Genomic DNA, 12,261 nt, shown 5'->3' on the forward strand with positions numbered 1-12,261 from the left:
CGCCAGGCGGGGTGTGCGGTGCCACCGGCGGGGCTCCCCGGGCCGTCGCCGCCGCCGCCTGACATTGGCTGGAAAGTGGAGCAGCGCGGCGGGGACGGTCGATGCGGATCGATCGCGGCGCGGGCGGCACCGCGGCACGGCACGGCACAGCTTGGCACGGCTCGGCACGGCACGGCTCGGCTCGGCACGGCCCCCGGCCCCCCGGGACCCCCCGCTCCGCGTCGCCCCGCAGCCCGCGGGGGCTCCTCCGAGCCCGCCCGCGTCCTCCCCCGGCGCTCCGCGGGAGGGGCCGCGCTAAGGGCGCGGGGGGGGCAGCGGGGGATGCGCGGCCCCCGGGACCGGGCAGGGAGCTTAACGCCGATAGCTCAGCTCCGGGAGTGTCCTGCCAGGCCCGGGAGGACCCCCTGGGGGCTGGGAGTTGGGGGGGCACACGGGCCCCCGGGGTTGCGGGAGCCAGCAGCAAGTTTTGCCGCGGTGATGCTGCCCCGTCACCCGTGTCCTTGTGACCCGGTGGGACGCCGGACAGGTGGGCTCAGCCCTGCCCCCCCCCCCCCCCCGCAGCTCGGGCCGTCCCCTTGCCCACCCGGGTCCTTCCTACCGCGGAAGGCATCAGCCGGGACGTTTTGCTCCAGTTTTGCTCCCATTTGCCCTTCCCCAGTTCGCGGAGCCGTTTCAGACACGGCGGCTGGACCCGGCCCTCCCGCCGGTCTCGGTCTGTGACCCTGGGCCTCGCAGCTCCTTGCAGGTGTCTCCACCACGGGCTACAAAGAGCTCCACGACCGGCCACCGGCGCGGGGACCAGACCCAGAAGGGCTGCGCCCCCGCAGACCCCCACGCTCGGCCCGTCCCTGCCAGCTCCGAGCATCTGCCGTCCCCGGAGCTGGCGGGGGCTCAGCTCCGGCTGCTGCTTCCAGGCTGCTGCTTCCAGGCTGCTGCGCAGGGGATGTTGCCCAAAGTTTCCTGCCTGGCGGCAGGGAAACCTTTCCTCGCGCAGGGAAGCGGGGCGGCTGCGGGCAGCGCACATGCGCCGCAGCCAGCGCAGCCCGCAGGGATGGCTGTGTCCCTGCACTTTGCCTTTGCCAGCCAGCGCCGGGTGTTCGGGGCCAGGGACACGCAGCAGGGCGGAACGGCGGCACCGGGCACGGCAGCAGCAACCCCCTGGCTGCCTCGGGGCGGGGGGATGCGCCCACATCGCGCGGTGCGCGGTGACGGCTGTCCCCGAGCGCTGGAGCAGGGACAGCTACTTTTTCCAAGAGTGCCTGTAATTAATGGCAGAAGGAGCCGACGGGGCGGCTGGGCAGCACTCAGGGAGGGTGTCAGCCTGGGAGCAGGCAGCCCCGCCGACACCCCCTGCCCTGGGCAGGCAGCCCCTCGCTGGGTGACGACGGGACCAAAGTTTCACCGGCTCTGGTTCTTGTCTGACAGTGATTTTAATAATAATGCCGCGGGATCCCCTTGCAGCAGGCACACCGGGGGAGGCTGATTTTCCACTGGTGGGGTGGGGGGAATTAAAGCTAGGGGACTGAAAAGACTTGGTAAGAAAGAAGAAAACCTGCTGAATAAAATGATGAATCGTGCTCCCGGGTTTGGTCTCCTCTGCTTTTTGCCCCTGCGGCACTAGCAGGCTGGCTGGGGAGGAGGTCACACCGTATCTACGGCGCTTTGCATCAGGGGAGGCACAGGCCCATCTTTGCCTAATTTTTTTTTTTAAAGGAAAAGAAAAATCCCTTTATTTGGCAACTCCTGCATGAATCAAGTTAGAATTTCACAGCTATTTAACACCTGGTTACAGCTTTTGCAGCAGAACCGATGATACTCCACGCTCTGCACCTGCTTCGCATCGTGGGCTCTCACCCCTTCCTGCAGGTGGGGATGAGACTTATTTATTTCTCCTTTACCAGGCAGGGATTTAGGCAGGAGGGGCTTTGCATGACTTCGGCAGGGGGGTTCCCCTGGCCCTGCCCAGTGGGGTGAAGCCCCAGCTCTCCCCCCAGCTCGCAGCCATCGCCACCGCTAACCCTGTCCAGCTGCCAGTATGGTCAGGTGGGAATTGACTCAAGTCCTTAAACCCCAAGAGTTAATCAAAGTGCTTTGAATATGTAAATGCTGAGTATTGTTTATCATTGCCTAGAGCTGATACAGCAGTTTTCCTGCTCAAAGCCCTGTTCAGATGGTAGCTCATGAAAATTCACAACAGCCTCGCAAATAGGTGATGGGTATTATTACCCCCGTCTTCCAAATGAGCAGAGCAAACGGAGGAAGAGCCATCAAATGACGTTCCTGGTGGCAGCAGGAATCAGCGATGAAGGCTGGTACAGTGCTCGGGAGGAGGTGGTGGTCTGCCCCACTGGGTGTAAATCGGTGCTCTCCCCTCCACTGCTTGTCTCATTTCCTCCGGCCAAACCGTTTGTCCCTCGCTGCCCAGCCTTCAGACGGCGTTTGGTAATGCAGCCAGCAATGGCTGGGTGTGATGCTCGCTTAAATATACACACTGCAGGCTCTGGGCAGATAAATCTACGCAGGCAAAATGCAATTTTCCATGAGGCTCTTCTGCAAGGTCTCCAATAACAAGCACTCCATCAATTAATAAAACAACATGGTTCACCAGGAATGCACAGGGTATGCAGGGGTCTGCAGGAACAAGCAAGCGGGGAGCCTGACGCCTGTGGAGGTGGATCACCAAGTTGGGCTTGGCAGGGCTCCCCAGACACCTGCACCCTTGGCAGGCAGGGCAGGGGCAGGTGGCCCCAGGGCTGGCTTTCTGCCCTGGCCCTGGCAGTGCCCTGGCTGGGGAAGGCATGGGTTCCCTCATCACTCAGCTCCCCCCTGTAAGGGCACTGAATAGGGAACTGTGGGGCTAGAGACCTCAGCTTGCTTCAAACCCATCCATACCACGGGGATTCATCCCATGGTGCTTCCCACCAGGTTCCTGCAGGCCAACCCATTGATGCCAATGCTTGGAAGAGTTTTCGCTGTCAACATGAGCCGGGTGCCTCTGTGGCTGAGAAGATGCCCCCGTTTTGGCTTCCCCTTGTGCAGGACAGCCAGCCCTGGAGGTCCAGGGCAGCCTCCTGCATCATGAGAGCTGTGCCTGCAGCAGAGCTGCCAACCTCAGGGGAGGCTGGGGGACAGCTGGGAGCAGGACGTGTCTCAGCCAGCCAAATTTAATCCTCCTACGTTAGCAAGGCTTAAAATAGGCTCCCTGCAGCATCGATGAGGGTGGTGGAGTTGGCCTACTCCAGCCCTCCCAAGTATTTTGGGGAAGCAGGGATGGCTGTATTGCAGACAAGCACAGCTGGGAGAAACTGTGCCATGCTGCTAGGGAGTCCTTTGCTAAAGCCATCCAGGGAATTAAACACACCTTGTTGCATCTTCACCCCTCCAACCTCCCACCAACGCAGGCTTCTCTCAGGATGCCACCTCCTCCCTTGACGCTCCTCTACAGCCGTCTCCTGCTGTCTCCCATGGTTGGAAGGCTCCTGCCCCGGCTTATTTTTCCCTGCACCTCATTGAAATGATCCCTTTTGGTCAAGCTCAGCTCACAGTTTGGTAGCAGTCCACTCTCCATCAGCTGTTGCCCCCAGGAGATGCTGTTCTGAGAAGTGGTTGCCCATGCCATGACCTTACTCATGGCATTTCAGCAGCTCTTGGGGGTAGCTGTCCCTGGGGACCAACTCCTACATGGGCAGAAAGCCATGTAGGTGGCCCCACTGGTGGGAGGTGGCAGGGTCCTACTCCTTGTGGTGTCAGGACAGAGAAACCCTTGAAGCCAGGCAGATGAGGTGACACGCTTGAAGAGTTGAGCTGCCAACACTGAAGACATGAAGGTATTACCAAGTGGGCATCTCGTAGAGGGACTCACTCCATGTCCCAAGTACACCAAATGTCTTCTCAGTGCTGGATTCACATTTCTCAACACAAAATGGAGCTGCTGCAGGGCCAGCTCCAGCTGTTGACAACCATCTTATGGTGAGGCGCTCCCAGGCTTCCCTGGGCTTCTGGCTTTGCTTCTGAGACAGCCAGAGAGATGCTTCCCGGGCAGAGCCAAGCTCTTGTGGTCACCAGAAAGCAGCTGGCCATGCTTCCTTATGGGTGCTCCCAATCCCTTGGGAATGGGTATCAGCACTCATGGGACAGTGGACGAGTCTGTCACTAGCCATCACCTTCAATCAGGGAAACAACTGGTGCCAAACAGGAGAGGAAGGATGCACAGGTGGACATAGAAGACATGTATAGAAGAACAGATACAGATTAGCAACATGCTCCGCCTCTCTGGGCCATACATGTATCACCCCAGCATGTACCCAACTGTCTGGAAGAGATGTCCCACTGCAGCCCTGCACAGCTGGAGCTCTGCCCCCCCTGAGCCAGAAGGTCTGTTGTGAGTCAGGATCTAAGCCCAGAAGGTCTGAAAATACTGGAGTGGGAGCCTGTTCCCTCGGGCAGGTCCCAGCACCTCCCTGGGCAGGGCAGGATGGCAGCTTCAGGAGAAAGGGCTCCTGTCTGCACCTTGCCCCCCAGGACCTGGGCTGGGGTGGGGGTGCAGTGGCTTAGCCTATGTGTTGGTGGCTCGTGGGGACCAAGCTTCAGTGGCATTTGTGTGTTAGTGGGAAAATCTTGCTCCAAGACCAGCAGCCGCATTGGCAATGCCTGTGGTCACTGGTGGAGCCCAGCTGCTGGAGCCTGTCCAGCCCCATGGGCTCCGCCTTCCTCCCACCCAGCTCCCTGTCAGGACACTGCCCCACTGCCCCACCAGGGCCAGAGGCCGAGCTCCCCTTGGGCTCTGCCCTCCCTGCCTTGCCCTACTCCTGCCTCCCCAGGCACCTGGAGCCCGGGGATTTAAAGAAACCGTTTTCCCATTTCTCCTTCCTCTGTGCAGCCTCTCTGTGGGCCCACGCACCAGCTGGGCCCCCCACCATGCTACTCCCACCGCCCCTGCTGTGCTCCTGCCTGCACAGCCTGCTCGGCTGCCTGCCGCCTTCCTGCTTTCACCTGGCAGGGCTGAGCTGAGCTCGGGAAGGCAGCAAGCGCAGAAGCAGGAGGAGAAGCCCCGTCTCCCTTTTTGATCACTGCCATCTCCATGGCGGGTCTTCACTTATCTGGTGGAGCACCTCATGAGCTGCCCCTCTTCCCAGTGAACCACCAGTGCAGAGACATCGATGCTGTGGGCATCCCCTCCAGGGCATCCACTGCTCAGCTGAGCCCCCCTACCCTGGGGTTTCCCTTGGCTCTTTACAGGAGCAAAACTTCCTCAGGAAAGGGTGCAGGGGCAGAATGTGCTTTGCTGGGCTTCCCCAGCTGGCTGAGCAGTGAGCCACGAGCATCACACGGTTGCGTCCCAGCCAGCTGACACCCCAGTGTTTGCCACCTTGCAAGGCTTTTCTTTTTCCTCCTCCTCCTTTGGAGGAGACTTCTAGACCTGTAAACTCATTACCTACATGCAGCCCAACTGTGTCCACTCACGTCTGCATCCGTCCCTGCTGAGACGCTGTGGTCCTGCGGCAGCAGCAGAGAAGACCTGCCTATGCTGCTCTGTCTGCCCAGTGTCTCCAGTGTCACCATGTGGACGTGGCTGGCTCTAAAAGAAAACAAAAAACTCAATAGAAGCCATTGATTGTGCATACATGTATGTGGAGGAAGAGTTATTACTGAGAAGTGGCAGCACATCCATTGTTTGAGCCGGCAGGGGTGGCTAGCGGGCAGCCAGGCTGAGCACCACACCAAGTGGTGGTAGATCTGCTCCACAACAATTGCACAACCTCGGTGGTGTCCACCACTCCCCTGCCCCCCTGCCCAGTCCCAGGGGGCTTGCACAGCTCCACACATGGACAGTTGCCCCATTTGTCACAGATCTGAAGGTTGTTACTGGGTGATGAGGGATGATAAAGAGTTTGCAGGAGCTGGAAGAAGTTGGTGAGGGAAGCCAAGGGATGCAGGAGTTCCCTGGACCACAGAAAAAAGGGAAAGGGTGACCGTTTCTCCCTAGCAGCCATAAAGAAGAGGTGATCAGGGGCATTGCTAAGGAGAACGAGTGATGGTGGATATTTACATTTGTGTTCAGAAACTCTGCTGGGACAGGGCAGTTGATATCCCAGGATGGTGCCAAAACACCACCACCCCCACAGGCACCAGCAGGACTTTGTCTAGCTGCAGGTACTGGTGGCAGCCACTCAGCTGGTGGCTGCTGGCACACAGGGAGCACTTGGGATGCTCAGAGGCACCCTGAAATCCACTGCATGAGATGGCATGGGAAAAAAAGAGCATTTTGCCAGTATTTTAAAGGAGGGCATGGGACGGCCTTGTTTGCAATCTCGGTAAATGGGAAGAAGAGTGAGTGGGGTCCTGTTCAATCAAGAGGGGATGGAGAGCTGAGTGGCTTATGCCCATCCAAACACATGAACTCGGTCTTGTCCAATCCCAAGGAAATCTGCCGGAGCCGATGTGTGGGTTGGTAGCAGGAAGACTGCTGCCAGGATGGGCTTCCGCAAGACTTCCTCTCTCATGGCCCTTCGTTAGGGAATTAGAACGTAACGAGATGAATGCAGTGGAGAGGAAACAAATGCCAGGGGAGCTGCTGCTGGGGGAGTTTCAGGGGCTCTGCCCTGGCCCCGTTTGCTCTCATTAGGGAGGTGGAAGGAAACACAGGCAGACTCTGGCAAGCAACCCACAACCTGGGGAAAGCGAGACAGCAGGGTTACCTGGAGCAGCCCTGTGCCCCTGGGAGCACGCCCAGCCAAAGGCCAGCCGAGCCGCCCAACGGGCTGAGCCAGCCGCGGCTGGGGAAGGGCTGAGCCACGAGGCTGCTGGCGGGGAAGGCGAACGAGTGTGCAGCTGCAGGTGCAGCAGGAGTGGGCACAGCGGGCAGCAGCACTTGGGCTCGCAGGCTCCATGCCGGCGCGATGGAGGGTTGATCAGGGAGGTGACAGGCTTGGCACAGGGTATTGGGTGGGTGCTGCTGGCTAGACCTGCATGGGGCCACCTCCAGCCTCAGCACGGGCGGGGGTCCAGCACCTTTCCCAGCCATGGGCACCTTCAGGGTGGTAGGGCTGAGCCCCAAAGAAAATGGGCTGGAAACCTTGTGGGTTGCTCAGAGCCCCCCACCTGGCCCCAGAGCCATCCTCCCATCATGGCCGGCTGGAGGGAGACTGTAGGACATTGCCCTACCCAAGCCCCCCCAGGGACAGCCTGGCCTTTGCCCTTCTGGGATCCAGCCTGGACGCAGCCCCAGCTGCATGCCAGTTCCAGCTCAAGAGTGCTGGCAACTGGCTGGGGAAAATGGTGGAATAGCCCCAGCGGCTCTCCCTGGGGGGCTTTAGGCCCACTGCCCCCCTTCTTCCAGGACCCGGGAGGCTGAATTCCTCCCCATGACACTCCTCCTGCCCTGCCTTCGTTGCTCCCGACCCTGCTGGTCTTTCCAAGCTGAGCAAGGGAAAACACCTGCCCTCCAAACCTGGCTCTCCGTATGTTCCCTGGGCAGGAGCAGGACAGGCAGCAGGGACGGTGCTTTCAGTTCTTCACTATTTTTAATTGCTTTTTCCCAGAAAGGCTGGTGTAGGCTTCGAAAGCCGCTTCCAGCTGGGAGTTTGGAAAGCTGGTTCCAGTTAGGCGCCCAGCACTCGCCACGCTCTGAGCTGTTATTTTTAGAAGGGCTGAAAGTGACGGCCCCACTCCCCAGGCTGCTGCTCGGCTCTGGCCACGGCTCCTGGTAGCCAGTACCTCGGACCCTCAGCTGGGGACGTCTCGGTGGTGTGATTTTATGACTGCCTTTTTTCTAGTGCTTTTTTGGCAGGGGGGGGTGACTTTCATCTCCCCACATCAAGCTGTGCAGCCAGGAAGACCAAAGGCAGAGGATGTGAGCCGTGGTCATCCCTGAAGGGCCAGGGTGCAGAGCAGCATCTTCTGGTTTTAATTAAAAACCATCCGCTGGCAAAGTTGTAAGGCGTGAGCGGTGCCTGGGCTAGGACAAGGCCAGCAGGGAATGGCTCCGGGAGAGCGACCGGCACCAGGACCGCTGGCTGCCTGCAGCACTGCCAGGACCTCCTGTCCCACACCAGGGTCTGCCTCATGCCTGGGTCTGCCCCATGCCAGGGTCTGCCCCACACCTGGGCTCTTCCCTCACCCCTTCCTCTGCTGCCTCTTGCCTCATTACCTCTTCCCAGGGACCCCAGAGCCACTGCTCTGCCATGCCCTGGTCACCCCATCGATGGCCATGCCCCCATGGGGAGCCCTCCCCATGTCCAGCCTCACTGGGGCACTGCTGGGCACTCCAGAGCAGGGCACCCCAGGGGAGCACCTGCCCCCAGCCCTCTCCAACGGGCCCCAGCACTTTGCGACAGGCCCTATCCCTCCACTGTGACCCCCATCCCCCTGCCACAGGGTTTATCCCATCACTATGATCCCCCCAGTCCTCTTCCATGGGCTCACCCCTCTGCCACAACCCTCACCCCTCTTCCATGGGCTCACCCTGTTGCAGTGACTCCTAATCCTCTTCCACATGGCTCATACCATTGCTGTGACCCCCGCAACCCTCTTCCATGAGGCTCATCCCATCACCGTGACTCCCAGCCCTCTTCTGTAGGGCTCAACCCTCTGCACAACCCCCATCCCTCTGCTGTGGGGCTCACCCATCCACCCTGCACACCGCCTCCAAGCCACGCTCACTTCCCCCTGGCAGAGATTTTTATCCTCGCAGCATAACTCCCACCACCAAGACCGGCTCAGCATCTCCTCGCCATAGCTGCCTCTAATCAGCTATATTATCTTCGTCCCCATTATTCACACGCTCGCTGCTGTCGGTCCTCCCAGCCCTGCTGCCCCCCGCACTGCACCCTATCCTGCCGCCCTCCGCCTCCCACAGCAGCCACCTCCAGCCCACCCTCCAGCCCGACTGTCCCCCCCAGCCAGCACCCGGCACCCCTGCTTGCCGGGCCACGGCCAGCTGGTTTCGCCTGCATTTCAGCTTCAGCCTCCCCCTAGGATTCCTAAATCTGATAACAGAGGGGGGGGTGCTGCTTTCAAAGGAGCAGGGTTGACCTTTGCCGCTGCAGTGAGAGCCGCATGGAGGAAAAAAATCGGCTGCGGCGAGAGAGGGGGAGCGAGCGAGCTGCTGTGGTTTTACAATCCCTAAATAACGCCGGGAGCTGAGCTGTAAACACATGGCAGTATTGCCTGAGCGTGTCTGTGCCCCCCTGCTTGAAACCCAGCTTGGAAAATTCTACGACCTTAAGGAAAAAAAAAAAAAAAAAAGAAAGAAAAGAAAACAGCTTTCTCAAAAAAAAAAAAAAGTAATCTCCTGAATTATTTAGCAAACAGTTCCAATACGACAGCTAATTCTGCTGGCAGACGCCGGCTGCCGGAGCCTGGCTCGGGAGATGGCTATCGGCGAGGGCCGGCGCGGCGGGCGCTGGCGGTGGGAGCCGGGTGGTCCCAGCCCAGGGCAGCTCCCGCCCGCCGGGGGGTCCCAGCGGCGCCGCAGCAGTGCAGGGAAGAGCAGGGGTCCCTGCCTGATTTTCACCCTCCCTGCTGGGTTTTCGCATCCCCTTGCTGCTGGCCGGCCGGGGCGAAGGACAGAGCCCCCTCACCCAGCGGACGGAGATGCTCACAGCAGCCCCGCTCCCCCGCTCGTCCCCCAGCGCTGCCCGCAGAGCCAAGAGGAAAACCCGGCTGGGCCGGCGCAGCCGCCTTCTCCGTCACCTGCACAGAGCCACAGCCCGAGCACTCCCTCCTCCAGCAGCCCCAGCCCAGGGTGGGCAGCCCGAAGGGTCACGTCTCCCCAGCCAAAGCCGCCCCACCAGCTCCCCTGTGGCACCCCCATCGCAAGGGAGAGCTGCCACCCCTTTCCCTCTCACCTGTTTCTTCCCAATTGTTTTTTTTCAGAAGCAACTAACACTTTTCTTTGAAGAGCAACAGATGAGCGAGACCCTCCCAGTGCCTTTTATGATGCTAAATTTATTGCCTGGCTTCGCAATTGCCATTTTAATGATGAACGCTCCCACGGCTTTAATGCATCTTGAGTGCTGGCATTAAAAAATGAAGCAGGGGGGGACACGTTGTCTCCAGTCTTCTGGAGGAGAATAAACTCCAGCCCATTTCCTGGTCCTTGCACAAAGTTTTGCCAAATAGATAATGTGTTTTATAATTTTGTGCTGGCGTGGTGCTCTGTTTAGTAAGGGAGGCCCTCTACTGGCACTGGGCTGGCCGGGGAGCCTGTCCCCAAGAGCCAGCTGGTGAACCACAATGGAGGCATCAAGCCTGGAGAGCCACCTCCAGAAGCTGTGCCTGGAGAGTTAAGCCTGGAGAGCCATGTCCAGCAAGCCATCCCCAGGGAACCGCGCAGAGGTGAGCACAGAGGGACCTGAGCCCAAGGGAAGGAGCCAGGGAAATTGAGTCTAGAGAACTGAGTTCAACAAGCTGAGCCTGGGGGACTGAGCCCATGGAGCCGTGATCAGAGACCTGGACCTGGGGAGACATGCATGGCCAGACCAGCCCTGGAGAGCCAAGCCTGGAGGGCCATACCCAGGCAGACAAGCCCATCTCCAGTCCTGCTTCATCCAAAGATGAGCCCCATCCCCGCTGCCCATGCTGGTCCACCAGTGTGGTCAGTGGCTGTGCTCAGTGCTGTGCAAAACCAATGGGAGCACCCCAGCCCTTCCCCTGCAGCTGCTCTAGGTGTGGGGAAAGCCCCCAGGCACTTGCCCCAGGGTTGAGGGCTGGGCGGGATCACATGGGGACAGCTGGGATGCCAGGGGGAGCAACAGCAGCTTGAGCATGGGATGGGTTGGAGCTGCAATAGCTCCCACCTTGTCCTAGATGGGGCTGGCGGCCATTCCCTCTCCACTGGGCATGGAGCCCAGGGGTGACAGCGGGGAGCCACACCATGAGCCCCCATGGTCCTACTTGCTTCTCTGAGAGGGCATCAGGTCCCTGGCTGGAGGAACCCACTCCCTGCCAGAGGACAAGGACAAGGGGGGCTGGCAGTGGGCAGCACTGGCTAGCCACAGCACAGAGGGGCCAGCCACGTACACCCACACCTGGGGACATCAACTGAGGATGTGTACTTTTGTCAGCAGATGCTTCTTTATTTTTTTTTAACGGTGCCTGAAACTCAGCCTGGGTTATCAGTGAGATATTAAATTGCTGTTGGAAGCAACACCAGCGGGGCGGAAAAGCTGTGATGTGCTCTTACCTCTCCCCACAAGGTCGAGCCAGCCAGCCCCGGGGGACGACACGTTTGCCGCGTCCTTCCTGTAACGAGGATCACATGTCAGAGCCGAACGAAGCCTTGAGAAAATTAAACCCGTGAGCTCACTGCTTTCCTGAGCGCAGGCGCCAGCCATCCCTGTGGTCCCAGAGCCTGGCCTGCTGGCTGTGGCGTCCAGGCAGTGGTGCCAGTGCTGGGAAGGTTGCCCACCTCCCTGGGGGCTGGCAGCAGTCCCCGCCAGTGTGCCTGCAGCTGGTGCTGGTGTGGGATGGAGGAGCTTTGAACCCCACGATGCATCACTGGGTGGTGGTGAAGGACCTTCCCATGGGAAGGTCCCATCAGCCCTGGCAGGACACGGCCGGCAAAGTCACCTGAAGGTCTTCAGCCAGATCTCCCCCTGGGACCCAAGTTCTTGCTTGGGCCAAGGGGGTTCAGATCTGGTGGGACAGATACATGGGCAGCCACTTCTTATCCTTGCCAGGGCCATTCCCCACACTTGGAGACGGCCAGGGATATGGGCTGGGTTTCTCCCAGGGCAAGCTGAGTCCTGCTGCATCATTCCTCTGTGACACAGGTGATAGACAGAGTCAGCAAGAGCAATGCAACACTGTCCTCAGCAGAGCCAATATGTGTGTGGAGGTCACCTGCAGAGTCCCCATGGACCCCAAGCAGCCCACACCTCTCAGTGATTTGGGACCAGCACCGACGAAAGGATAACCATGAGCAACACTGACTGGGGAAGCCAGAGGGCCAAGCCTGGGAGTGTGGGAACAGAGGACAGCCAGCCATCGGCCAAGGCAGGGAGAGGACCAGGGAGAGGACCAAGAAGAAGGCCACCTTAGGGCATGGCTGGAAAAAGCCCCAGGGCTGAGCCAGAGCTGTTCCCAGGGCACATGCCGCTCCCCTATCTTTGCTTGCTCTCTCCAGCTCAGGGGAGCAGAAATGCAGCTAATTTCCCCTTCTAGTCACTTGCTACTTCATTACGCTGTTCCTCCTCGCACCAGCCCAGCTCCGTCCCTTGGCTCTGCCCCATTCCAGCCAGCTGGGAAGCACCAGAGCTG

General features: G+C 59.7%; 1 long non-coding RNA gene across 1 annotated transcript; it reads right to left on the minus strand.

Moving 5' to 3' along the window:
* Positions 1-515: 515 nt before the first annotated feature.
* LOC130153631 (uncharacterized) lies at positions 516-9,987 on the minus strand. Its single transcript, XR_008823464.1, has 3 exons — positions 9,849-9,987; positions 5,439-5,578; positions 516-4,181 (listed from the first exon to the last, which is right to left on the minus strand). It is a non-coding gene; the product is annotated as an uncharacterized LOC130153631 (long non-coding RNA).
* Between the last annotated feature and the right edge of the window lie 2,274 nt (positions 9,988-12,261).

Source organism: Falco biarmicus, chromosome 8 (assembly GCF_023638135.1).
Source record: "Falco biarmicus isolate bFalBia1 chromosome 8, bFalBia1.pri, whole genome shotgun sequence".
Taxonomy (NCBI): Eukaryota; Metazoa; Chordata; class Aves; order Falconiformes; family Falconidae; genus Falco; species Falco biarmicus.